The 26,709-nt window shown below is 35.1% G+C and overlaps 1 pseudogene; it reads right to left on the bottom strand.

Annotated features, from left to right (window-relative positions):
- Positions 1-3,041: 3,041 nt before the first annotated feature.
- LOC134248119 (uncharacterized) lies at positions 3,042-15,798 on the bottom strand (annotated as a pseudogene).
- Between the last annotated feature and the right edge of the window lie 10,911 nt (positions 15,799-26,709).

Raw genomic sequence — 26,709 nt, 5'->3', positions numbered from 1 at the left:
GTCAGCTTTAAGTTACATGTATATATTCTCCAAGTTCTTCCTACTTTTTAAAATGTATGTGCCATAGAATCAATGCTTAGTTTGTATTTAAAAGTATACCGGTATGTATCAAAAAAGAAATTCGGATTCGTCAATGAATAAATAAATACGAATGCAGATTTAAAAGCAAGATTTGCTAATGAATGGCATATTCTGAATTCGAACAGGGCGAATAATTTTACGGGCAAGTTGTCTTATGGGCAAATTACTCTCTACCATTCTCGCCATGCGTAGCGGTACTCGCCGATGTGTGCCCATGGCATCCGGTTTAAACTCGCTTATGAATATTTGCCCATTTGCATTCGAGCTCTACAAGATTTTCTTTGTTTTGATCATATGATGTTACTTAAAACTCACCAACAAAATTTTAGCGGTCTAATTTTTATAAAAATCGAAATGTTTACAATCCGGGAAAAATTTGTTTAAAATCATATAAGCTTCTTTTACATTCATAATCAACTTGACGTGCAGTTGTTGATGTAGACATTTTCAAATTATATTTACTCGAAAGGAATTATTACGGACTTTACCTTACGATCTGGATTAAGAAATCAACTTTAAAATGGTGAAAGATTTTGTAAATACTAAGCAACTCTTCGCTGCACTTCAAACACTGTCTGTAATATGTACTCTATGTGAATGGCCAGGGACCCAAGCTAATTTCTATTTCAAGTAAAACAAGAGGCCCATGGGCCACATCGCTCACCTGAGAAGCTTTGACCATTCTGTTCTTTACTTCCCCCTCGTTATACATAGTCATCCCCACCCTACCCCACTGATCATAATTTAGACATTTTGAAATCTACACTACCCCATGATCCTTCAATGGGCAAATATGTTTCAGCTTTTTTGGCCCAGTGGTTCCCGAGAAGATTTTCAAAGATTTTTCCTATATATTTCTATATACCATGAGAAAATTTTTCTATTCCCTATAATGGCCCCGCCCTTCCCCCGGGGGTCATGATTCCTACAATTTAGAATTTACACTACCCCAGAATGCTTCCACATAAGTTTCACTTTTTCTGGCCCAGTGGTTCTTGAGAAGAAGATTTTCAAAGATTTTTCCTATATATTTCTATATAAACCTTTGATTCCCCATTGTGGCCCCACCCTTTCCCCGGGGGTCATTATTTGAACAATTGAGAATCTACATTATACCAGGATGCTTCCACATAAGTTTCAGCTTTTTTGGCCCAGTGGTTCATGAGATGAAGATTTTCAAAGATTTTTCCTATATATATATATATATATATATATATATATATATATATATATATATATATATATGTAAAACTTTGATTCTCTATAATGGCCCTGCCCTTCCCCCGGGGTCATGATTCCTATAATTTAGAATTTACACTACCCCAGAATGCTTCCTCATAAGTTTCACTTTTTCTGGCCCAGTGGTTCTTGAGAAGAAGATTTTCAAAGATTTTTCTTATATATTTCTATATAAAACTTTGATTCCCCATTGTGGCCCCGCCCTTCCCCCGGGGGTCATTATTTGAACAATTTAGAATCTACATTATACCAGGATTTTTCCACATAAGTTTCAGCTTTTCTGGCCCAGTGGTTCTTGAGAAGAAGATTTTCAAAGATTTTTCCTATATATTTCTATATAAAACTTTGATACCCCATTGTGGCCCCGCCCTTCCCCCGGGGGTCATGATTTGAACAATTTAGAATCTACACTACACCAGGATGCTTCCACATAAGTTTCAGCTTTTCTGGCCCAGTGGTTCTTGAGAAGAAGATTTTCAAAGAATTTTCCTATATAATTCTATATAAAACTTTGATTCCCCATTGTGGCCCCGCCCTTCCCCTGGGGGTCATGATTTGAACAATTTAGAATCTACACTACCCCAGGATGCTTCCCCATAAGTTTCAGCTTTACTGGCCCAGTGGTTCTTGAGAAGAAGATTTTTTAATGTCACAACCCTATTTTTGTCTTTTATTGATTATCTCCCCTTGCGAGGGGATATGTCCCTTCATTTTAACAATTTAAATTCCCCTTCACCCAAGGATGCTTTGTACCAAGTTTGGTCAAAATTTGGCCCAGTGGTTCTTGAGAAGAAGTCGAAAATGTGAAAAGTTTACAGACGGACAGACAGACGGACAGACAGACAGACGGACGGACGGACGGACGACGACAAAATGTGATCAGAAAAGCTCACTTGAGCCTTCGGCTCAGGTGAGCTGAAAAAGGTCTACGTGGTAAATTTATTAGAATACAGAGGCGTAGTCACAAACTTAAAAGTGGGAGGGACTCAAGTCCAGAAATTCTTTGACAAGCAAAAAATAAAAAACAACTTTATAGTGGGGGGCTCAACTGCGGAAATTCTTTGAAAAGCAAAAAAAAAAAAAAAACTTAACAACTTTAAAGTGGGGGGGGGGGGGGGGCTGAGCTCCGGAAATTCTTTGACAAGCAAAAAAAAAAAAAAAAAAGGAAAGCTCCCCAAACTCGAAAATCCTATTTCGTGGGGGGGGGGGGGGGTTAATGGTTAACTTTTTCAAAGGCAAGTTACTTTCATATCCAATTAAGAGTCAAAAGTGGGGAGGGGGGGGGAATTCAATGAATATTTCCTATAGTAAAGGTAATGTTGGGAAAAATAGCTGTGATTTTGTTCTTCATTAAAAAGTGGGGGGGGGGGGCACAGAACGTTCTCTGCCCCCCCCCCCCCCCCCAGATCTAAAGTGGGGGGGGGGGGGCTAGTACCCCCGCTCCCCCCCCCCCCCTGTGACTACGCCTTTGGAATATCTCGGGAAGTATATGGAAATTCGTAATGAGCTTTGGTAGAAATGAAGATTGTTTATCTATGAATTGATTTGATTAGAAAGTAAAATTTTAGAGCATTTGATTAAAAACCATTTTATTAGCGAAATTGGGTACCCAGTATAATGAGTTCCATACCTTTATTTTTACAACACCCCAATTTTTTTGTAACTGATCTTGAACCTATGGATATAACAAATAAGTTAACAATCGTAATGAAAGAACACACCATAAACCTGACACGTTGAAGCTGACCGATATCTTTTTCGGCAAAGGCTCCATGATACCAAGAAGTGTAACTGATCCTAAACCATGAATATCCACGTTTACATAGATTGTCCATTTCAAACTTAGCGGTCCCCGCTGTCCCTTCCAGATTCACTTGATATTGTGAAGGATTGTTTCTTCCAGAGCATCTTATCTGCAAACTTATCAAATAGGATCGATCTAAAATTGAAAGCGAAAAAAAAAATTCGTTAGCATTAAAATTAAATTTCTGATAGATGAAAAAAAAGTAATGATAAATTCTACAAAATGGAAAAAAAACTAGCATATATACATCAAAATAAAAAGTGTATGGAATTAATGATACTTAAAAACAAGCATGGTGATAAAAAGACACAAACATGGACAATAAAATTTGATTATATGATATGATATAAATGATCTAGTTTTACCTTTTTCCAATCTTAGGAAGACCGAGAAATCAGTGATATCCCTGGAGCTGCAAATCTTTGAAAAGAAATTCAACTTTTGAGAAGTGTAACAAAATTCTTTTTTTTTCAGAAAGTTAATCAATGTTTTGTTTACGATATGTCATGAATTAAATTTGACATTTTGGCAAGAGCTGTTAACACTGAGTATATTTGTATGAAGGAAAATGACCAGAATCTGTATGTTTTTTTTTATAATTATGAAATCTTATAAGCTTCAATATGCATATGGTTACCTAGAAGGTTTTGATTTAATGCTTCTGTAATTGAAAGCCATAAAATAAAACATACTTTCGCCCGTCCTGTCTTTTAAAGGCAGTTTCGAGTTTACTTGCTCAGCTTTGTTCACATCATTCAATAAATAATCTTCCAGTAAACAGATTTTCTCCCTTGAAAAGATGCATATCAAATGATTATTTCATGATCCTGCGAAAATCCATGCAATGACACATTTGTAGCAGTGATTTCTCATTGACAACATCAAGACAATAATTGTGAAACAAATTTTGAAAAAAAACCCAAATTGAACAAACCTCCACCGACACGAGTTTAAAACTCTGACCATACACCAACGAAGTTCCCAGTGTTGTGGAATCATCATCTCCAGACTTGATTTGAAAGAGTCCGTCATAATTTGTGATACTGTTGACTGTAAGTAAATGTTTTCTTATATACTGGTAATTATGATGCAATAAGGTTTTATTTACATTTCAAATTGAATATCTTATTGTGTTAATTTTTTTTTTGCAATAATGATACCTTCATGTAAATGTAATCCAGGAATGAGTGCATCTCAATATATACATGTATAAATTGTACATGTTAATGTTACGTAGTATTTCAAAATATTGTAGCAATTTTATTGTGAAAATTCATTAAAGTGTTCGCGTTAAACAAAATTCAGTGTGATTCAGATATATGTATATCGATATATTGGTAACCTTTCAAATGATGCAAAAATATTATACAAATAATGTCATTTATCTTTGAAAAATTCGATACGACTCGATATATAACAAATCTTAGACACTTCTTTATAAACATTAATAATAAAAAAATATTCTGGTGATGTATTTTGTATAGATTTTCTTACTTAATATCATCATTGACACTTTCGACATCCTCGGTCTGTCTTTTACGTCGTGACGGACGAGTCGTAAAAGCGCCGTCTTGTGGATTACAAAGGGAGGGAGATACCGTTTCCTTACAGTAAGTATACAGGGCTCGACGTAAACATCGACGTCTTTCAAACAAACCTGAAATATTGAGGATTGTATTCCCAATTTTTAAGTATTCAGTGTTTTTTTGTTTCAGTTTTAAATCAATTTTTCAATGTAAACATTATTCAGAAGACTACAGACATTTAGGCACAGGATCTGCACAGGTAATTTTTATCAAAATCAAGTCTCATTTGCATATATCAAGCGATTTTACTTAGCGTTAAAAGTTTTCCATATATTTTTATTTTTCTGGACCTTTTCATTGAAAGAACACTGTGCCCAGTTCAATGTTAAAACATGAATTTGTCTTATATACATTAAAATTTAACGATTAAGAATGTCTAAAAAAAAATCAGGGCCAAAAATATATCACATGTTGAAGCACTGGCAAAGAAAAGAATTATTCATATCCTTTAAAACAACCACACAGCCAAAAGGAAAACGGATAAACTCAAACAACTTTATTCATGTTTCGATAAATAAATGAATAATTTATTCATGTTATGATTTTTCATATCATACCATAAGTAATATCTTTAAAGTATCCAGGCTTCAAGAGCGTCTCGATGGAAGTCAGCTTGTACTGAATTGGTACCGGTTTCTCATCTGCAGATCTCGCCCATTCTCGTAAACTCTCGGTACTTCCGGATGAAAAATCCCCGGATGGAGGATTCCCGCCGATGTAGTATTCATATTGTTCTTTGTTGGTGTTTTGCACACGCTCATTTGATTCACTTTTGGAACCAAAACCCACACTGAACCCTCCACCGCCCGAGGCTCCGAAACCGCTAAAGGAGGCTTGTGCGGCAACCTAGGGAAAGGTGGCTAAAATTAAATCTACTTCAAGCTTGACCAAAGAAAATCGCGCATTGGTATTACAAAGGTAACCGTTAAATGCAGAATATGTTGAAAAACAACCAAAAATGGCCTTGGCGTAATAGCCAGCGCAGAGAAGCGAGCTCAATAGACCAACATGTAAGAACAGAGGAAATTCAGAATTAAATCTGTGCATACGTCAAGCAAATTTTTGTGTGAAAACTTCCCAGAATTTCATTTGCTATCCAGAGACTCCATGCTCGAGTAAATTATATGAAATAAATACGTAACGAATTCAAGGCTTTCAGTTTGTAAAAATCTTTAAAATAAACAAAAAAATAAATCTGCAATGTCTTTTGACAAAATTTACACTAGGTCTAAGTGTACGAGGAAAACTTAAGGTACGTAGGAAACTATTTCTCTTGCCGCCTCGGGAAATAGTTTCCTCCCTCGGGGAACGTTAAATTTGCTATTTCCTGAGTTCTCATTCCATAACCGTTTTATTATACTGAAACAATCATAGGCAAAATTTTTATTCTTTTTACCATATGTTCTGACATTTAAAAACTCTTTAGAGGCATAATCACAATTGCATGCGGTTTTAAAGATTGTATAATACATGTAACTAATTATATAATGCATCGTGCCCGAAAACACTGAAATTATTATCTTTTTTAAAATTCACAGACATTTCGATTTTGGTAGAATTCAAGTATTATTTTAACATCGTATATCGAAATGTTTTGACATCATAGTTACATTTTTTGATACCATTCCTTGAACGATCTGTAGAGAAAATCCGCCTCTGGAAATAGTTTCCTCCCTCAAAGAACCATTAATTTGCTATTTACCTCGTATCCTTTCCATAACTATATACTAGACGCTATTTAAACCCTGACCAGGCCCCAGGCATCTTGGCTGTTATAAAATCTTAAAAACTTGATAAAGGAAACCCTTTATTTGCATATGACCAGATTGATCTTGGAAAGCTTTTCATTTTGGGCTGCTTAACCTCTAAAAAAAATCAGTCTAAGACATTATTTGACTTAAGCTAAGATGTTTCATGATCCGGGGGCCAGCTCTCTCATAAAGTCACAGATTTCTCGTGTGACATGAGATTTGAAGTGGCTGATCAACGTTTCAATTTTATTTTTGAAGGTATAAGTTCGCTCGCCCTAACGGCCATACCGTAAAACATATTATTTCTGATGTAAAAATGCACGGAGTCAACGTCATGTCATATGCAAAATAATGTCTTCCTTATATAATAAAATTGTAATTTCATTGTTTATAATATTATGTGTTGATGATTTCAAAAGACCTACATGTAGGTTACCTTTTTTTACATTAATGAGACATATATATCCTTATGGAAAATATTTATATCACAAGCATCGACTGGTAATTTGTACCTAAATGAAGGAACACATACATGTAGGTACATGTATTTATTAGGAAAACTATACTTAACCTTAGCACTGATTCCTTCTGATTCCATTTTTGAAAGGTCAGATTTTGCAAAGGTAAGCTGTTGAACTGCTTTAGCCCCCATGACTACTTGAGTTGTATAATGGGTCCCAAATTCGTGAATAAAATTGAGGTACATGCCTTGCAATGATTCATCCTCACAGTTCTCCATAGGCAGCAACATTACAGCCTTCTCAAAGAATTCATTTACCTAAGGTAATCAGATAATATATTGTTTTACATGAATGATATATGTTCATCACATTAAATATTGTTCATTTACCTAGATAAACAGATGTTTTTCAATTTTTATTTACCTAGAAAACCTACAGAAATTTATTGTTTTTAAGTGGGTAAAAAATATATATGTATTTTTTATATATTTATTTTTTGTATAATTATTCTTGGTTTTTGCTGAGCGGAGAAGCACACAGCTATTCAACTTTCATTATCAAGGGTCATTGATACTCTTTGAGAGATAAATTAATAAAATTAAAAATGTTTATTATTCCTCAAAGATTTTAAATTGAATTTACTGTTTTTTTTTGTCCAATTTTGTTCTCGTAAGCTATGAAATATTAATGTATTTTGCTATATTTTTTATACATTATCTTTTGGAAAATTATTAAGGTTCAAGCAACATTTATTGGAGTTTCATTAGAGTAACTGAAAAATACAAACATTTTAGCATCTATATACATTCACAGTAATTAAACAACAAAGTTTTTACCTTGGACATTTTGGAGGTCTCGGACATCCTAGCTCGGTACGCCACAGCCCGACTGACAATGCTTAAAGTAGTTGTCTCCCCTTTTTGAATTTCCCGCGTATTTTTTTTGATATGATGTACTGGCACTGAAACTTGCACTAACGCCCCACCCACCTCCAGCAGCATTAACCTTTATAAAATAAAGTAATAACTTCGTTATTTGTCATAAAATACACCTGCTTTAACTGTGATAACTGAATTTGTAATATTTTTTGATATTCGTATTTACGAATCAATTAACAAAAACTAATTTTATAAATTATATGGCTATGATTTATCGGGAGAGAAATTCTGTAGAAATGTAACATTTTGAAGAAACTTTATTTCATTGTCCTTAAAATTAAGGAATTTTTGTTAATAAAAATGTATAAATGAGAGATTTTGAAGTTATTTTCTGTCATCATTTGCACCTTGGCACTAAACTTCGCTCTTGTGAAATTTAAAAGGCAAGTTGTCAAAAACCGGTATAATTTTCATATAAAAAGACATTTGTCTTGTCAAGAGATAGCAAAAACAAAATAAAATTCATTTGACTTTTTTAACATAGGGAAAAAGTTTTTAAAATCCGATATACCGAAGCGTCCACACTCAGCATGCTTTTATAGTCCGACTCTGACTGCACTGAATAGAGAGAGGATCCAAACTTGGCGCTTAAAAAAAAGATGTATCTTTTAAAAAGATTCGATTTTTATTGCTGTAAAAAATTGAATTGTTAAAATTATACGAGGCGTAATGTAACATGCTTTTATAGTCCCAATCTTAGTGCATTATAACAATTTTATTCTACGTGACTGTTTTATTCTACATTTTATATATCGATTTTTCTGTTACAAATTTGTAGTGTAATTATTTATAATTTATACTCAGACAGAGGTTCTCAATAATGAAAAATTTGTAAGATATACCACAATGAAAGGGATATTAAATAAAAAAAAAATGAGTTAATCAATTATTTAATCAATCAATCAATACCTTGATTCTGCAATGACGTCAACATTATCTGGAATCCGATATTCTCCGTCAGCTGTAAACTTGTTGGTGTAGGGTAATTCCATTATCGGCAGACGAAATCCTTGATCCACCACTCCGTCTTCACTGAGGGGATTCCCCTTGAATAAATCATAACCACGACCTATGTATCCCAAGTTGTAGCGCGATGTTGTGGCAATAAATGGAGTCTGGGCTTCATGAAAGGCACTGAAAGCTACAGAAAGATAATTTTTGTTATCAATTACTTGCACGTAAATATTTTGATATTAAAAATACTTGAGTTAAATCTACTAATAGTTCTAACTCTTCAGAAAAAATTGAATTGATTTTCTTGTATAATCAAACGTCCTTCAAACTAATGACATGTCAAATGCTTAAAACGTGACGTGCACAAAAAAACAACATTTTAGTCATGGTTATATTTTGCGTAAAATTTGTAAGATTAAATTAGTGTAATCAAGTAGATTTTCAATTTTCATTCAAAGTTTAAATGTAATGTGTCAACGTATATTTTTTTTTAGTTCAAAATGTTGATGTATAGATTAATAGGGATGGTTGCAGAAAGTATGGAAATTAAACACTCTAGAAAATGTAGGGTCTTATAAACCAAAAAAAAAACCTTTTGCTTCTCTTTGATCCGCTTCTTGGGCCTCTGCAGAAGCCAACTTCTCGGGAAGTCTTGCGTGAATACTAGCGTTCATCATTGTTGTTGACAGCTGCAATTGCTGGAAACGAAATCCACTCACCAACTCTTCCAAAGAGACTGAAATTTATTTCAAAATCAGTTCAATATGCATGGACTAGTTTATATACCTACATAAAGTTTATTTAAAAACTTTTACGCAATATATAAGGAAGAAAATGTGACCATATACATGTAAGATAGTTTTTTTTATAGGAACTCAATATACCGCATTTTATTTTGTAAAGAATTACAGGGGAAATTTATTGGAAATGTAAATATTAACAAATAGAAGATAACTTTAATGTAAAAAGGTTTAAATTTAACTTATCGGGAACAGGAGCTCTCAGGTTGATAAATTAATAATCGGGGGGCTCTCTAGGCCTCAAGATAATGTACATGATTAGCAATACGAAGTTTGGGATATTTTAATCTTAATTGTTACATTTCGACAAATTTTTATTCTTTACGTGATTTTTTCAGTTTAAGTAAATTTCATTCTTTGAACTATATAAGGCTCATCAAATTATATATACAGAATAAAAAGTATACAAAATAATGTATTATCCAATTGCATGCATATATACTAGTATGATATACGTGAAAGTTGGTTAATTTTTAGCCTTTGAGATTTTGAGATACAATGTACCAAAAATCACAAACAGTAATACAACATAAATATATTTTACATCTGTTATATGTTACGTTGAAATAAGTATCACCATCTATTCAAAATATCTTATTTATTTTAAAATAAACTCAGACATTTGAGGAAGCACACACTAGCCAAGGGTTCCGATCCAAAATCTTCTCTAAATTTCGTATCAATCAGAGAACAAACGCTGTTGTTTCGTAATATAACAACTTTTTTTATAGCTCCATGTCAAAATTTAACTTTTTCCTAGAAACAAATATCCGATATCCTTTTACAGAAAACAGGTGAAATGAGTATATGGAAAATTTGAAACAAGCAAGGAAGTTGTTTTACTAATTTACTATAATGGGAATTTCCCTCCACGCTTATTAATGTGTACAGATTTCAATGTTTTAAAAATTCATACATACAAGTGTATATCATTGACAGCTGCTTTTTCAATGAAAATGGAACTCGTAAATTTACTTTTATTGTCATTGATTATTTGCAAAATTATTTTGTTTAACAACATTCTGATTGTACACACAAGTACTATGAAGTTGACATAAAATGCCTGAGTTTCTGATTGACAATATCTATGTTTAGATACTTAGTGTATCGACGACGCATTGTCAATTAACAATGGTAATTTCCAATTTTATGTCAATACGATATATCCTGGTGAGCTTGAGATAAAAGATACCACAGGATATGACACATTTGTTTCATATTAAGATATTTTAACTTGAAAAAAAAAACGTTAATAGTAAACTAACAAGTTGCTGTCCTTCAAAAAAAGACTGCAATACGTGGACCATGTGCATGCTTTTTCTAACTGAAATTCAATTAAGAAAATTTCTAGTGTAGAAAATATTCACGTTGGTTTGTTCACTTTTTCTACAATGATCTGCCCACTCATAACTGATTGTAGACTCAAGCAAAATCGTGAAATTTTATCTCCGATTAGCGACCTTTAGTTTTGTCAGTTTAAAAAATCGGGTTATTTTGATACGTGTAACTCATACTTGCTGGGACTTGAGACCTGTTCTGGATTTATATGGAAGAAATTTATCATGGGAAAAATAGAGATCTGATGGTTCACGAGCAGCACATCTCTGTAGTATGCAGATGTTTTTGTCTGACCCCCCCCCCCCTTCCCCTCACACATTAAAAGAGGATGCTACAGACCTTTATCAAACGATATTTAGATTGCTGAAATATTAAATTATTTTGCGAGCCTTGGTTTCACATTCTAATGCCGGTGAAAACTTGCCCTATCTTTTAAAAGCTATCTCTATTCGTTGAGTGACGATTTTCAATCAAGTTGTTAAGTTACATGTATCTTTAATTTCTATATACTATAACTTCTAAACTATAAGTTTGTACCATAGAATCAATGTTTAGTTTGTTTATAAAAGTATATGTAAAAGAAAGAAAATCGGATCTGCCTATGAATATGTAAATGCGATATGTAGATTTAAAAGCGCTATATGCCAATGGATTGCATAGTTTAATTCGAATAGTGCGAATTATTCTACGGGCAAGCTACCTAAGGTAAGAATTGTCGCGCATGCGTACCTTGTCGTTTGCCTAGGGCATCCGGTTTAACTTCGCTTATATATTTACTGCGTGGACCTCAGGGTCCACGCAACAACTATGCACTATGATAATCATGATGACTTTAATTGTTTTCCTCAACTTTCCTTACTTATGCACCTAAATACAGACTCTACCTTGATGACCTGCATACGGAGTTTATATATCTCAGTTGATACGATATGCAATATGCTCTACGCATGAACAATTTCCTAGACGAGGTAAAATTGTGGAAAAACAAGTTGATAAAACAAGAAATTCATCAGTTTCGTTTAAAGTCATCATTTCATTCAGTTCTATGGTCGATACAATGTCCTTGCAAACTTGCAAAATAATGAAATCAAATAAATCTGTTGCTGCTCTTCTTTTATCACCTTGTTTGGCAATAACATATACCGTTTTAGAAATTATTTATAGGCAGATCATTCTTTTGTATATCGTATTTACTGGGAACATAACCCCTATATACCTAGTATGCAGGTACATTAAAATTTTCTACTAAAAAAAAAACAGCTGGAAATTGAACAGTATTCTTTTTTACACCAAAAATTAAGATTTCTTTTACATTAATTATAAAATATGTGTCTTATTTTTTCTTTAAATAATATTTTCAATATAATTTTAAGGTCACCTGAGTAAACTCAGATGACCTATTGCTATCCGTTTTCGTCCGTCGTCGTCCGTCGTTCGTCGTTCGTCGTCCGTCGTGTGTTAACATTTGAACATTTTCAGCTTCTTCTCTGCAACCACTGAACCAATTTCAACCAAATTTGGCACAAAGCATTTATGGGTGAAGGGAAACAAAAATTGTGAATTTCATGATCCTTGCCCCCCCTGGGGCCTGAGGGGTGGGGCCAAAACCACTAAAATTAATGCAATCTTCTTCTTTACTCCTGGACATCAAGCAGTCAAACTGTTTGCATGATTGTAATCAGCATTGAGTCCTTTACCAAAATTGTGAAATTCATGGCCCTGGGGTCAAGGGGTTCTAGTGCTAGGGCGGGGCTAAATAAGTATATAGTGAAAATGCATTATTTCTTTGGAAATCTTTTTCTCTACTCCTGGGTATTAAATAAACCAACTATGTACGTAGATATGATGAGCAAGAGTGCCTCTACCAAAATTGTGAATTTTATGGCCCCAGGGTCAGGGGTTCTGGTGTTAGAGCGGGGCTCTATTGATTATATATAGTGAAAATACATGATTTCTTTGAAAATCGTCTTCTCTGCCCCTGGGTATGAAATATACTAACTAAGTGCATAGTTATGATGAGCATGAGTGCCTCTACCAAAATTGTGAATTTTATGGCCCCAGGGTCAGGGGTTCTGGTGTTAGGGCGGGGCCATATTGATTATATATAGTGAAAATACATGATTTCTTTGAAAATCTCCTTCTCTGCCCCTGGGTATGAAATATACTAACTAAGTGCATAGTTATGATGAGCAAGAATGCCTCTACCAAAATTATGAATTTTATGGCCCCAGGGTCAAGGGTTCTGGTGTAAGGGGGGGGGGGGGCTCTATTGATTATATAGTGAAAATACATGAATTCTTTGAAAATCTTCTACTCTGCTCCTAGGTATTGAATAAACCAACTAAGTGCATAGTTATGATGAGCAAGAGTGCCTCAACCAAAATTGTGAATTTTATGGCTCAAGGGTTCTGGTGTTTGGGCGGGGCTCTATAGATTATATATAGTAAAAATACATGAATTCTTTGAAAATCTTCTTCTCTGCTCCTAGGTATTAAATAAACTAACTAAGTGCATAGTTATGATGAGCAAGAGTGCTTTTACCAAAATTGTGAATTTAATGGCCCCAGGGTCAGGGGTTCTGGTGTTAGGGCGGGTCTCTATAGATTATATATAGTGAAAATACATGATTTCTTTGAAAATCTTCTTCTCTTCTCCTAGGAATTAAATAAACTAAGTACATAGTTATGATGAGCAAGAATGCCTCTATCAAAATTATGAATTTTATGGCCCCAGGGTCAGGGGTTCTGGTGTTAGGAGGGCGGGGCTCAGTTGATTATATAATGAAAATACATTAAATCTTTGAAATGTTTTTTCTTTGTCTCTGGATATAAAGCAGATGAACTACCTTTATAGTTATGATGAGCAAGGGCCCTAATCTTGCAGAATTGTGAATTTCAAAGCCCCAGGGTCAGGGGTGGGGTGGGGGCTCTACTTATATACTGAAAATGAATTTATTGTTTGAAATCTGCTCTTTTGTATTTATAAAACATTTATTTATTTTTTGATATTAAGGGTGCTTTTTTGAAATTTGTGCAATGTGTGGACCTAGGGTCAGGGGTTTATGTCACAGTGTTAGGGGCACTACTGATTAGTTGGAATGCATTTTTGTGCCCCTACCCTGCATATGGGTATTCAGTAACCAAGCTAAGCAACTGCTAAGTATATTGTTATGATGATCAATGGTGCCTCTTTCAAAAATTGTGAATGTCATATAGCATCTGGCTTAAAACATGAATCAAATTCAATAACTAGAAAATTGTTGCATAATGCTCAGGTGACCTATAAGGCCCGTGGGCCTCTTGTTTTTTGGAGGATGGGGGAACTCAAAAGTCATTGACTCTTTGATTAGGACAGATAGCAACCTTCTTAAACTTCCGTGTGAGAAGAACACTTATACAAACAATCCGAGATCATGTTCAATGTAAGTAGGAGGTGCTTCAATCTTAATCCCTCTATTCCATAACAGTACCAGTACGTGAACCTTAATACTAAAGAGAGAAACCATAACGAGGATCACACGGAAAACCATGCTTAATGTTTTAAGGAGGAAATTAGTTATACCAGATAAAACGATTACCGCTGATTCATAAGATCTTTTCAACGCAGGGAAAAAAGATGTTATTTTTTATAGGTTAGATGTTTTCCAAATGTTTTTGAAAACGAATTAAGTTATTGACAGTCAAGTTGATGTAACAAGAATATTAGAAGGCTCGTTTAAAGTCATCATAACTTAAGTTCTTTCAAATTGATTAATAGTACTTAATACAATGACCCTGAAAACAAATACAACCTATCTAAACCAAATACTAGTACTTAATGATTTAATGCCGTTTTTCAGACATAATGTTAGGCGATTATATTGACACACTGACATGTCGACGGTTTTTCCCGTGACGAGGAGCACACGACAGGTATGACAGGTGGGGATTGGATACTCAACCCTCATGGCACCTGATCCTACCTCTGATATTTTAGAGATTAGTGTTTCCTCTACTTTTAAAATAAACATTTAATGGACTTTTGAGTTTGAAAAGTGTCCGTTATTATTACCATATAATCCCCTACTTTAAAAAAATGTGCTTGAGGACGTCTTCAAATTAATTCAACAGACTCCATTTTGAATATTTTTCAAGTTCGAAATATAACTCAGAGATGAACTAAACAATCTGACTGTGGTTGTTATTATAATACTAATCTAAATCAAGCCTTTTCCTCTTTGAATTTTGTTCAAAGATATCATATTGAAAAGGGCAGAATGAGGAACACAATTGTATACGTCTTAACAATAAAGAAAAACCCCCCCGATATTTCCAATTCGTAACAAACTTGCATATATGCAATTAAAGTGTTATGTTCGTTTTTATACAGATCATGTATATTCCCTGCACGAATTGTATGTCAGTCGGAAATTAGTTGAATTGGCTACATCACAAAGTTGAATTAGCTATAATTTGATAAAGCATAAAAATATACTGTGTGCTATTTATAGAAAGAAAATTATATATACATAGTTTAACTAAAATCTGTTTCAAATTTATCGAATGCTTTTGGTTAAAAAGGCATATTAAAAACATGTATGTTAAATCACTTTGCAAAGGGAACAATCTCAGCAACAGATGATAATTGTGATAATTACCATCAGGAAATTCTTTAATGAGGGGCAATTAAAACGAATAATATCAAAATAGACAAAAAAACTTACGGGATGCATAACTAGTATTAATTGCCTGCAAAGTTACGTTGTCTAATGTCCCCATAAGAATAATCAGCGGAATTATGAATTGCCAAGTCATCGTTGTATTTAAGCCAAAGTCCGGCGACTAAATCATATTTATAAGCAGGGGATTTGTGTTTTATATGTCGACTATTTACATTACGGAAAACTGTTATAACCTTCCGGTTTAATTCCTATGTGAACATCTAAATCACTTCATGGTATTTGAATTTTCCGTGTTCTGGTCAATTGTTTAGTTTGGTAGTACTTCTACAAGGATATGAACAACAATCTTGCTCAAAAGTTCATTTAAACAGTATAAATTTTCAATTTCTTAAGATTTATTTGCTTCTTTATAAGCGATAGAAACTGAAAAAACAATGCATAACTACAATTGATATAATTGAAATACTTAAAGATCAGATTCCGAGGAAAACTGACCTTGTTAACCTTTTGTAAAAGTAAAAATTAATTAATGAACCGAATATACTCATTGATTTAGAAATTTTCAATATGTATGGTCTAAGGTTAAAGGTTTACAAAGCAATTATCTCTAACCAACAAGAGAAATCTGTACGACACAAATTGATTTATGCTTTAATAATTTAATTTCACTTGTATCAAGCTATTTCATTGGCTGAATCATTCAGAGGAACATATAACATTTTGTATAACATGACTTTCCTATACGTCACAATGAGTTGCGTCAAAAACGTATTACTCCGCTTGACGTTTCTTTTAAAATAATGCTCAATTTGAAGCCTATTCCGGAGGAAATATTGTCTCATTGTCTACACTGAAATTAAATTATAAGGAATGAAGCTAATTTCAACTTATGTTATCCGATATAACAAAACTTGGGGCAGTTTACGCTTTCTTATAAACCGCTTTTCGGTTTATAAAGCGTAAACTGCCCCAAGTTATGTTATATCGGATAACATAAGTTGAAATAAGCTTCATTCCTTAAATAGTTTTTGTTATATATTAAACAGCAAAGAATGCAATTCTTCATAACTTAATAGAAAAAAATGCTTATATTTCTAGGAATTGAAGTCGAGGGAAAACTTAAATTCCTACTCCAATTTCATATACTGAAAGGAAAAAGAAACGCAGGGTAGCATAATATTCGATAAAATTTTGACCACATGACCGAAAATTACGAAAATTGGTCAGAAGAGAAATTTAGTTACTGTGCACCAAAATCAGTATTCAGAATTACTCAACCATAAATTTTTTGACGTCACGTAAGGAAAACGCAAAAAAGCCCAAAACACACGCAATTTGATAACGACGAGTTTGTCAACAAATCTTGTTGCATTATTTGATGCAGATGCGGTATGCACATCGTTTTTCGATATTAAGAGACATTATGAATTTCTTGCAATCTTGGTTCAGTTTGCAGAAGTTCAATGGGGTCTTGTTTTCGAATTGCCCAATTAATGAAAAAAGCAACAACGGTTTACTGAGCAGTTTCTTGTAAATTTTCCCCCATAAAACTTGTTACTAGTTGTCAGAGAGGGTCTGGAAAGGTTTTCAATCAACCGTGACAAAGACGTTAACGCGAAACAGAACCATGTTACGAGCGGGTTATTCGTCCTGCCATCTCTTAAATCGCCACCTTACTACCACAAAAACAGTCATTTATACAGTAGACGATTATATTCATTACATTCATAGGAAATTTGAAAAAAAACAATTCCGCAATTTGTGTTTTTGAGGCAGTCAACTTTCTGTTGCATTCCTCTCACTGGCGCATGCGCACACCATTTGACTTATTTTTTTTGCGTGGTTACTCAAGCCAAATATAGCCTGGGTTTGAAAGATAAACACTCTGATGAAATTCCATGCAAAGGAGAAATAAGGCTCTGACAGATGCACGGGAGAGACATTGAAGATAATGAAAGTTTTCGATTTTCACTTTTGGGGGGTATCGTCATTTGAGCTTCAATAACTCATGAATTATTAGACAAAATCAAATGGGAATTTGGTTATATCTTATTAAAAGATAATTTTAAAAGTTAGATAGGAAAACTAAAAAAATATTTTAAGAAAAATAAATTAAATTCTCCCCAAAAGTTTACCCTGCGTTTCTTTTTCCTTTCAGTATATTTTCTTTTTTACTATTTTCACTATCTTGATATTGTTCGATTTACAATGTACGGTAAGACTGAATTTTTTGACAAGTCTCGAGCAACGTTAACACTAAGATAGAAAAAAATTAAATGTCATTGTTTCAAACAAACAAAAAATTTAGTGTCATTCTTTCTATTTATCTCAAACCATATAAAGTGATAAAGTTGGAAAAATAAAGAATAATAAGTATCTTTTAAAAATATACACCTTCTGCTAATAAATTTTTAATTGAATATATCAACACATTATTTATCATACATAATTCGATGTCTTGAGATATTTAAATAAAATAAATAAAAAGTGTATATTTATATGAATTTCAGTTTTCAAACATTGTTAATTATTAAAAGAAACTGAAAAACTCATCAGGACATTGCTATTGAAACCAATAAAATATTTAAACCAAAAATGGAATTGGGAAAAACCAGATAAAACAAAACAACTGCAAACTAATTTAATTCTTGTTTTTAAAAAGTGTTTTATTATTTTAACTTTACAGTTTTATAAGCATTGATCGCTAAACAAGGAAGATTAGACAATCACTTAACCCTCACTTATCTACACAGGAAAGCAATTTCTGCTGAACATAATGGCTGCACTTAAATGGGATATATTTGATATTTTATCCCATAAAGTGACCCCCAAAATAAAGTTCCCCAAAAATATGATCAAAATTGTACATGTATGATTTTATATTGTGAAAATAAAGAAAAAGAAAGAGGGATCTAGATATGATCAATGATTGATTATTTATATTGTATTTGTTTGGATGTTTAGCTCCGCATCATAGCAAATTTGATTTGTCCCTCCGTAGAACACGCTTAAATACGACTCGGTGTGGCTAGTTTCAATACAGTCAATTGTTTAACATTAAATTAAAACGGCTTCAAACAATTTTTCATAGAATATAGGGAAACATACCTTGGTATCATAAAGAAACAAATGAACATACAATTTAGAAAAAAAATTATCTTAGTATCATAAAAGAAAGACCTGTTGTACAAGCATTTAAATAATATTTTTTAACAATAATATCATTATATAATATATAATGTACCATATGTTATATAATTCTGTTAAGCTTAAATAAAGCAATGCAAAAAAGTTTTTGATCGAGTGTGGAGTTCGGGAAAAGTTCCTTCCAAGAATTGAATTGCGATTAATTTTAGATTCAGTATTTACATTTTCAGAAAACAAACAAGTCCAAAAAGAACACATAAAAAATCTCTATATATGCATGTCCATTTTAGAATTGGGTTTGGTGGCGTTTGAGGCTATATGGTTTAATTATGGACAGATGATACAAACCGTTGTCACAAAGATTGAGAATATCAGTTTGAGTCATATTTCAATGAGTAAGACGAACAAGTTAAACTGCGTGATTTTAATTTTGAAGGGAAAAAATATTTCCAAGAATTGCTGTAGAAGGGTATAATTTTTTTAACATCATCGAACGTTTACAATTTTCTTAATATTTTGGAAATTTATTACTTGTATTATTTGTAAAGAATAGACCTAGAAATATATATCTATCAAGGCATCCTTTTTTTGTTTGTTTCATCTGTCCTTAAACGAAAAAAAATCTTATTGTAATCAAGTTAATTATAGAGCAAAGTTGTAGTTTTTGAAGATATTGATATAGTTTATTCAGAATAAACTGTAAACATATTACAATTGGTTGTTTTCTTTTTGGCGCCTTTCGCTGAAAGCAGCCTCCGCTAAATCAAGTACATCGCTAAATGCTTTGTGTATAAAGGTTTATGTAAAGCACATTCAGAGGGGCTAAATCAAATCTACGCCAACTTGTTGAAAATTCAATTTGCGCCAAATATCGTACACGCCGAATATAATACATTTACAGTAACTTTGGACAAATACAGCTCATCAGTTTACAAAATAACAAATATTACATAAATATAATACAAGGACTCTTAATGAGTCTAAACTGGGGGATGAAACCTCAGGTCAAGTGTTCCTCAGTCCCACATTTCCACTCATATTTTATATAATACACTTATAATAATTTTGGATTTAACAGTACATATTTAATAGTTCAAAGTTATAATACAATATTATACAATAATACTGTTTTGATAAATAAAATCTGAAAAAAATTGAGAGATTACACAGATAGAAATTACATGTAGGTCAACCCAGCAACTATTAGTTATTAAGTTATTATCCATGCAATTATTATTTACGATCTATCATTAAGTTAAATGCTAACTTTTTTCCAAATTAATTGTCAGGCCATTATTCACACTCACTGTACATGTGGATAAGAGTTATATATAGGCAGTACCTGTTGTCCAATCTTATTATGTTTCAAATATTACATATTGTTTAAATAAATTTACAGTCACTAAATTGTCTAGAATCTTTCCCCCATATCACGACAAGGTGCACACTGTGAGTGTGACTGGTCGACAGGGGATGCTCACTCTGCCATGGCACCTGATTCCCACCTCTGATATATTAGAAGTCCGAGTTTGCTCTGCTCCTATTATATACTATATTTCAATGGACTTTAGAGCTTGAAAAATGTTTGTTATCTCCATAGTTCATGAAAGAAATGTGTGACAAGTAATTTTTTCCAAGGAAAATTTAGTTAGCTGAATTATTTATTAGAAATGAATTTCTTGGGAGTTGGACCCAAAGCACAAAAAATCTTTATTATATTTCTTTTAATAGAGACTGACACGCCAACCGCTTTCTCGTTTAGCAATTAGTTTGGAATATTTTTTTGAAAATATACTTTCAATCAATAAATCAACCGACAATTAAAAAAATAAATACGAATAGAAGACCTACATAGATGGAAAAAATTGTGATATTGTATGAAGTAATGATCCTTTTCGGGATTTTCGTTGAGTGTATCATCTATTCATAGAACTGTGAAATTGTTGCAAATAAAGGTTACATTATTGACATCTGTAAAATAAAAAAAAAATAACCAGGTTTATAACTAATAATAAAGAAATTAATAGATTAGTATTTGTCGAACCGGTGGAATTTTTTTTCGACTTGTACTAAAAAGACCTCCCTTTCTTCAATGGCCCTGATTGACGAATAAATGACTAACTTTGCCGCCCATGAAGTCGCCATGTGGTGACGTCTACATTGAGTGAAAATTTTTTGAGATAGACGTTAAACCAAAAAACAAACAAACAAACAACCCAGACACCTGGAAATTCCAGAGATTGGATCCGCCGCCTATGATGAGTTAGCACCCCTTTTTGATCGGTCACATCCGGCGTGAGCTCTTTGTTACCGTCTTCCTTGGAAGACGGTATTGTATAGTTGAAGTTTTTTACAGTCTTCGGACTATGCACTTCCTCTCTTTTGTGATTGGTAGAAATTGCATGATGAGAAAATTTTCATTTTTTTCATTGGTTGAAATGCTGTTCAAGGCAAGGGAGATAACTTTCTGATGATCTTATTTTCGTACGACTTAACAATTTTGCAAGATTTCCAATCTTTAAAAAATGACAAAACGAACAGCAAAATCAGCAGTAATTAACTCTTAATAACATTGTATTTTTTATAGCAATAAATAAAAAGGTCTCTTTTAATTTCATTATAAATAAAATTTGATTTTTATAGCTTTCAGGCTTTACATTTTGTTATTATTCTTTTCCTCTTTCTTGTTTGAAGAAGGGAATGCAGAAGGATAAAACGTACGCTGAACTAGGACCTGAGGTCCCCTGCTCAGTTCACGATTATCGGAACTGTTTACTCCGCTACAAAATGTAGTGCGTTGCATACGTAAAGTGAAAATAGAATAAATCGTAATACTGTGAAGCCTTTAAAGTGTAAAACAAACAATTTTTTAAAAGGAATAACCATCTGATGGGTATTAGAAAAGATAGAGGGGTGGAGGGTGGGTGCTGAGCAACATTAACTGCAATTTTATGCGATATATGATATATAAGCGTTTAACATTTATGGATTACGTTAGGTGACTTGTGGTCTCCCCTATGATTTTATTCCATGTAACGTTATAGTACACATCAGTAGGGGACAACAGTAAGGTGACCAGAGAACAAGTAATATTGTACATCAGTAGGGGGACCAGAGGTCACCTTATATTGTACATCAGTAGGGGGACATCAGTAGGGAGAGCAAAGGTCACCTTATATAGTACATAAGTAGGGGGACCAGAGGTCACCTTAAACTTTACATCAGTAGGGGAACAAGAGGACACCTTAATGTTCATCAGTAGGGGGACCAGAGGACACCTTATTTGTACATCAGTAGGAGGACCAGAGGACACCTAATATTGTACATCAGTAAGAGGACCAGTGTGTCACCTTATATAATACATCATTAGGTTGACCAGAAGTCACCTTATACTGTACATCAGAAGGGTACATCAGTAGGGGGACCAGAGGACACCTTATACTCTACATCAGTAGGGGGACCAGAGGGCACCTTATACTGAATCAGTAGGGGGACTAGAGGGCATTTTGAATTCTACATATGTAGGGGGACCAGAAGACACCTTATATTGTACATAAGTAGCGGACAACAGAAAGGGGGCCAGAAAACACCTTATATTCTACATCATTAGGGGGACCAGAGGTCACCTTTAATTATACATATGTAGGGGGACCAGAGGTCACCTTAAATTGTACGTCAATGGGGGGACCAGAGGTCACCTTATATTGTACATTAGTAGGGGACATCAGTAGGAGAGCAGAGGTCACCTTATATTGTACAGCAGTAGGGGGACCAGAGGTCACCTTAAATTGTACATCAATAGGGGGACCAGGAGTCACTTTATATTGTACATCATTTGGGGGACCAGAGGCAACCTTATATTGTACATCAGCTATAGTAGGGGGACCAGAAGTCACCTTAAATTGTACATCAGTAGGGGGACCAGAGGTCACCTTATACTGTACATCAGTAGGGGGAGCAGAGGTCACCTTTAATTCTACATATGTAGGGGAACCAGAGGTCACCTTATATTGTACATCAGTAGGGGACAACAGTAAGGGGACCAGAGAACGGCTTATATTGTACATCATTAGTGGGACCAGAGGTCACTTTATATCCTACGTCAAAACGGGGACCAGGAATCACCTTATATTGCACATCAGTTGGGGGACCAGAGGCAACCTTATATTGTACATTAGCTAAAGTAGGGGGACCAGAGGTCACCTTATATTGTACATCATCAGGGGGACCAGGAGTCACCTGATATTGTACATCAGCAGGGGGACCAGGAGTCACCTTTTATTTTACATCAGTGGTGGACATCAGTAGGAGAGCAGAGGTCACCTTTAATTCTACATATGTAGGGGGACCAGAGGTCACCTTATACTGTACAGCAGTAGGGGGACCAGAGGTCACCTTAAATTGTACATCAATAAGAGGACCAGGAGTCACTTTATATTTTACATCATTTGGGGGAACAGAGGCAACCTTATATTGTACATCAGCTGTAGTAGGGGGACCAGAGGTCACCTTAAATTGTACATCAGTAGGGGGACCAGAGGTCACCTTATACTGTACATCAGTAGGGGGAGCAGAGGTCACCTTTAATTCTACATATGAAGGGGGACCAGAGGTCACCTTATATTGTACATCAGTAGGGGACAACAGTAAGGGGACCAGAGAACGGCTTATATTGTACATCATTAGTGGGACCAGAGGTCACCTTATATCCTACGTCAAAAGGGGGACCAGGAATCACCTTATATTGCACATCAGTTGGGGGACCAGAGGCAACCTTATATTGTACATTAGCTAAAGTAGAGGGAACAGAGGTCACTTTATATTGTACATCAGCAGGGGGACCAGGAGTCACCTTTTATTTTACATCAGTGGTGGACATCAGTAGGAGAGCAGAGGTCACCTTTAATTCTACATATGTAGGGGGACCAGAGGTCACCTTATACTGTACATCAGTTTGGGGACTAGAGGTAACCTTATATTGTATATCAGTAGGGGGACCAGGAGTCACCTTATATTGTACATCAGTTGGGCGACCAGAGGCAACCTTATATTGTACATCAGTAGGGGGACCAGGAGTCACCTTATATTGCACATCAGTAGGGGGACCAGAGGTCACCTTATATTGTACATCATTAGGGGGACCAGGAGTAACCTTATATTGTACATCAGTTGGGGGACTCGAGTCAACCTTATATTGTACATTAGCTATAGTAGGGGACTAGATGTCACCTTATTTTGTACATCAGTAGGGGACATCAGAAGGGGGAGCAGAGGTCACCTTATATTGTACATAAGAAGGGGGACCAGAGGTCACCTTATATTGTACAGCAGTAGGGGGACCAGAGGTCACCTTAAATTGTACATCAATAGGGGGACCAGGAGTCACTTTATATTGTACATCATTTGGGGGACCAGAGGCAACCTTATATTGTACATCAGCTGTAGTAGGGGGACCAGAGGTCACCTTATACTCTACATCAGTAGTGGGCATCAGTAGGAGAGCAGAGGTCACCTTTAAATTCTACATATTTAGGGGGACCAGAGGTCACCTTATACTGTACATCAGTTGGGGGACCAGAGGTAACCTTATATTGTATATCAGTAGGGGGACCAGGAGGTCACCTTATATTGTATATCAGTTGGGGGACCAGAGGTCACCTTATATTGTACATCAGTAGGGGGACCAGGAGTCACCTTATATTGCACATCAGTAGGGGACCAGAGGTCACCTTATACTGTACATCAGTAGTGGACATCAGTAGTAGAGCAGAGGTCACCTTTAATTATACATATGTAGGGGGACCAGAGGTCACCTTATACTGTACATCAGTAGGGGGACTAGAGGTAACCTTATATTGTACATCAGTAGGGGGACCAGGAGTAACCTTATATTGTACATCAGTTGGGGGACTCGAGTCAACCTTATATTGTACATTAGCTATAGTAGGGGGACTAGATGTCAACTTATTTTGTACATCAGTAGGGGACATCAGAAGGGGGACAGAGGTCACCTTATATTGTACAGCAGTAGGGGGACCAGAGGTCACCTTAAATTGTACATCCGTAGGGGGACCAGAGGACACCTAGTATTACAATTTAAATCAATAGGGGGACCAGAGGTCACCTTATTTTGTACATCAGTAGGGGGCATCAGTAGGGGGACCAGAGGTCACCTTATGTATTGTTCATCAGTAGGGGACCTGTGATCACCTTATATTGAACATCAGTAGGGGACCAGAGGACACTTAATATTACACTTTACATCAATAGGGGGACCAAAGGTAACCCTGTATTGTACATCAGTAGGGGGACCAGAGGTCCTCTTATATTGTACATCAGTAGGGGGACCAGAACACACCTTATATTACACTTTAGATCATTAGGGGGACCAGAGGACACCTTATATTGTACATCAGTAGGGGGACTAGAGGTAACCTTACATTGTATATCAATAGGGGGACCAGAGGTAACCTTATATTGTATATCAATTGGGGGACCAGAGGACACCATATATCGTACATTGGTAGGGGGACTTGGGGTAACCTTATATTGTACATCAGTAGGGGGACTAGATGGCACCTTATAATGTACATCAGTAGGGGGACCAGAGGGCACTTTATATTGTACATCAGTAGGGGGACCAGAGGACACTTTATATTGAACATCAGTAGGGGACCAGAGGACACCTAATATTACACTTTAGATCAATAAAGGGATCAGAGGGCACCTTATGGTAGGGGACATCAGTAGGGGGACTAGAGGTCACCTTATATTGTATATCAATAGGGGGACCAGAGGTAACCTTATATTGTATATCAGTAGGAGGACCAGAGGACACCATATATCGTACATTGGTAGGGGGACTAGGGGTCACCTTATATTGTACATCAGTAAGGGGACCAGAGGACACCTTATTATGAACATCAGTAGGGGGACCAGAGGGCACCTTATTTTGTACATCAGTAGGGGGATCAGAGGACACCTTATATTGTACATCAGTTGTTGAACCAGGGGACATCTTTTATTGTACACCAGTAGGGAGACCTGGGGACATCTTATATTGTACATGAGTAGGGGGACCAGGGGTCACCTTATATTGTACATCAGTAGGGAGACCAGAGGACACCTTATATTATACATCAGCAGGGGGACCAGGGTCATCTTATATTGTACATCAGTAGGGGGACCATAGGACTTCTTATGTTGTACAACAGCAGGGTGTCCAGGGTACATCTTATATTGTTCATAAGTTGGGGACATCCGTAGGGGGACCAGAGGACACCTTATATTATTCATCAGTAGGGGGACCAGGGGTTTCTTATTTTGTACACCAGTAGGGTGACCAGATGTCACCTTATATTGTACATCAGTAATGGGACCATAGGTCACCTCATATTGTACATAAGTAGGGAACATTAGTAGGGGAACCAGGGGTCACCTTATATTTTACAAAAGCAGGGGGACCAGGGGTCACCTTATATAGTACAACAGTAGAGGGCCAGGGGTTAGCTTATATTGTACAACATTAGGAGGACGAAAGGACACCTTATATTGTACATCAGTAGGAGATAACAGAAGGGGGACCAGAGGTCACCTTGTATTGTACATAAATAAGGAGACCAGTGGTCCCCTTTGTTGTACATTTTTAAAGAAATCAGACAAAAAATATTATATGAATGCAGAGAGATAAAGCATCAACGATTCTAGACTCGTCTTAACCAACAGACACCTAAAAAGAAAACAAGGGCGGACCAGTGGGTACAGATAAAATGCATATTAACGAGATGCTAGACGTTCACTTAAGAACACGACAAGAGGCCTATGGATCTTATAGGTCATTTGAACATCTTGTAAAACTTTAAAACTTTCATTTTCAAATAAGCGGTAATAATTAGCAATAATTAGTAACTTGCTCATTGATCACAAAAACCCTCATCCTAAGGTCATACA

The sequence above is a fragment of the Saccostrea cucullata genome, unplaced genomic scaffold (assembly GCF_032062105.1).
Source record: "Saccostrea cucullata isolate Sc308-1 unplaced genomic scaffold, CSIRO_AGI_Scuc_v1 ctg5432, whole genome shotgun sequence".
Taxonomy (NCBI): Eukaryota; Metazoa; Mollusca; class Bivalvia; order Ostreida; family Ostreidae; genus Saccostrea; species Saccostrea cuccullata.
This window is presented reverse-complemented; position numbering and strand designations above follow the sequence as displayed.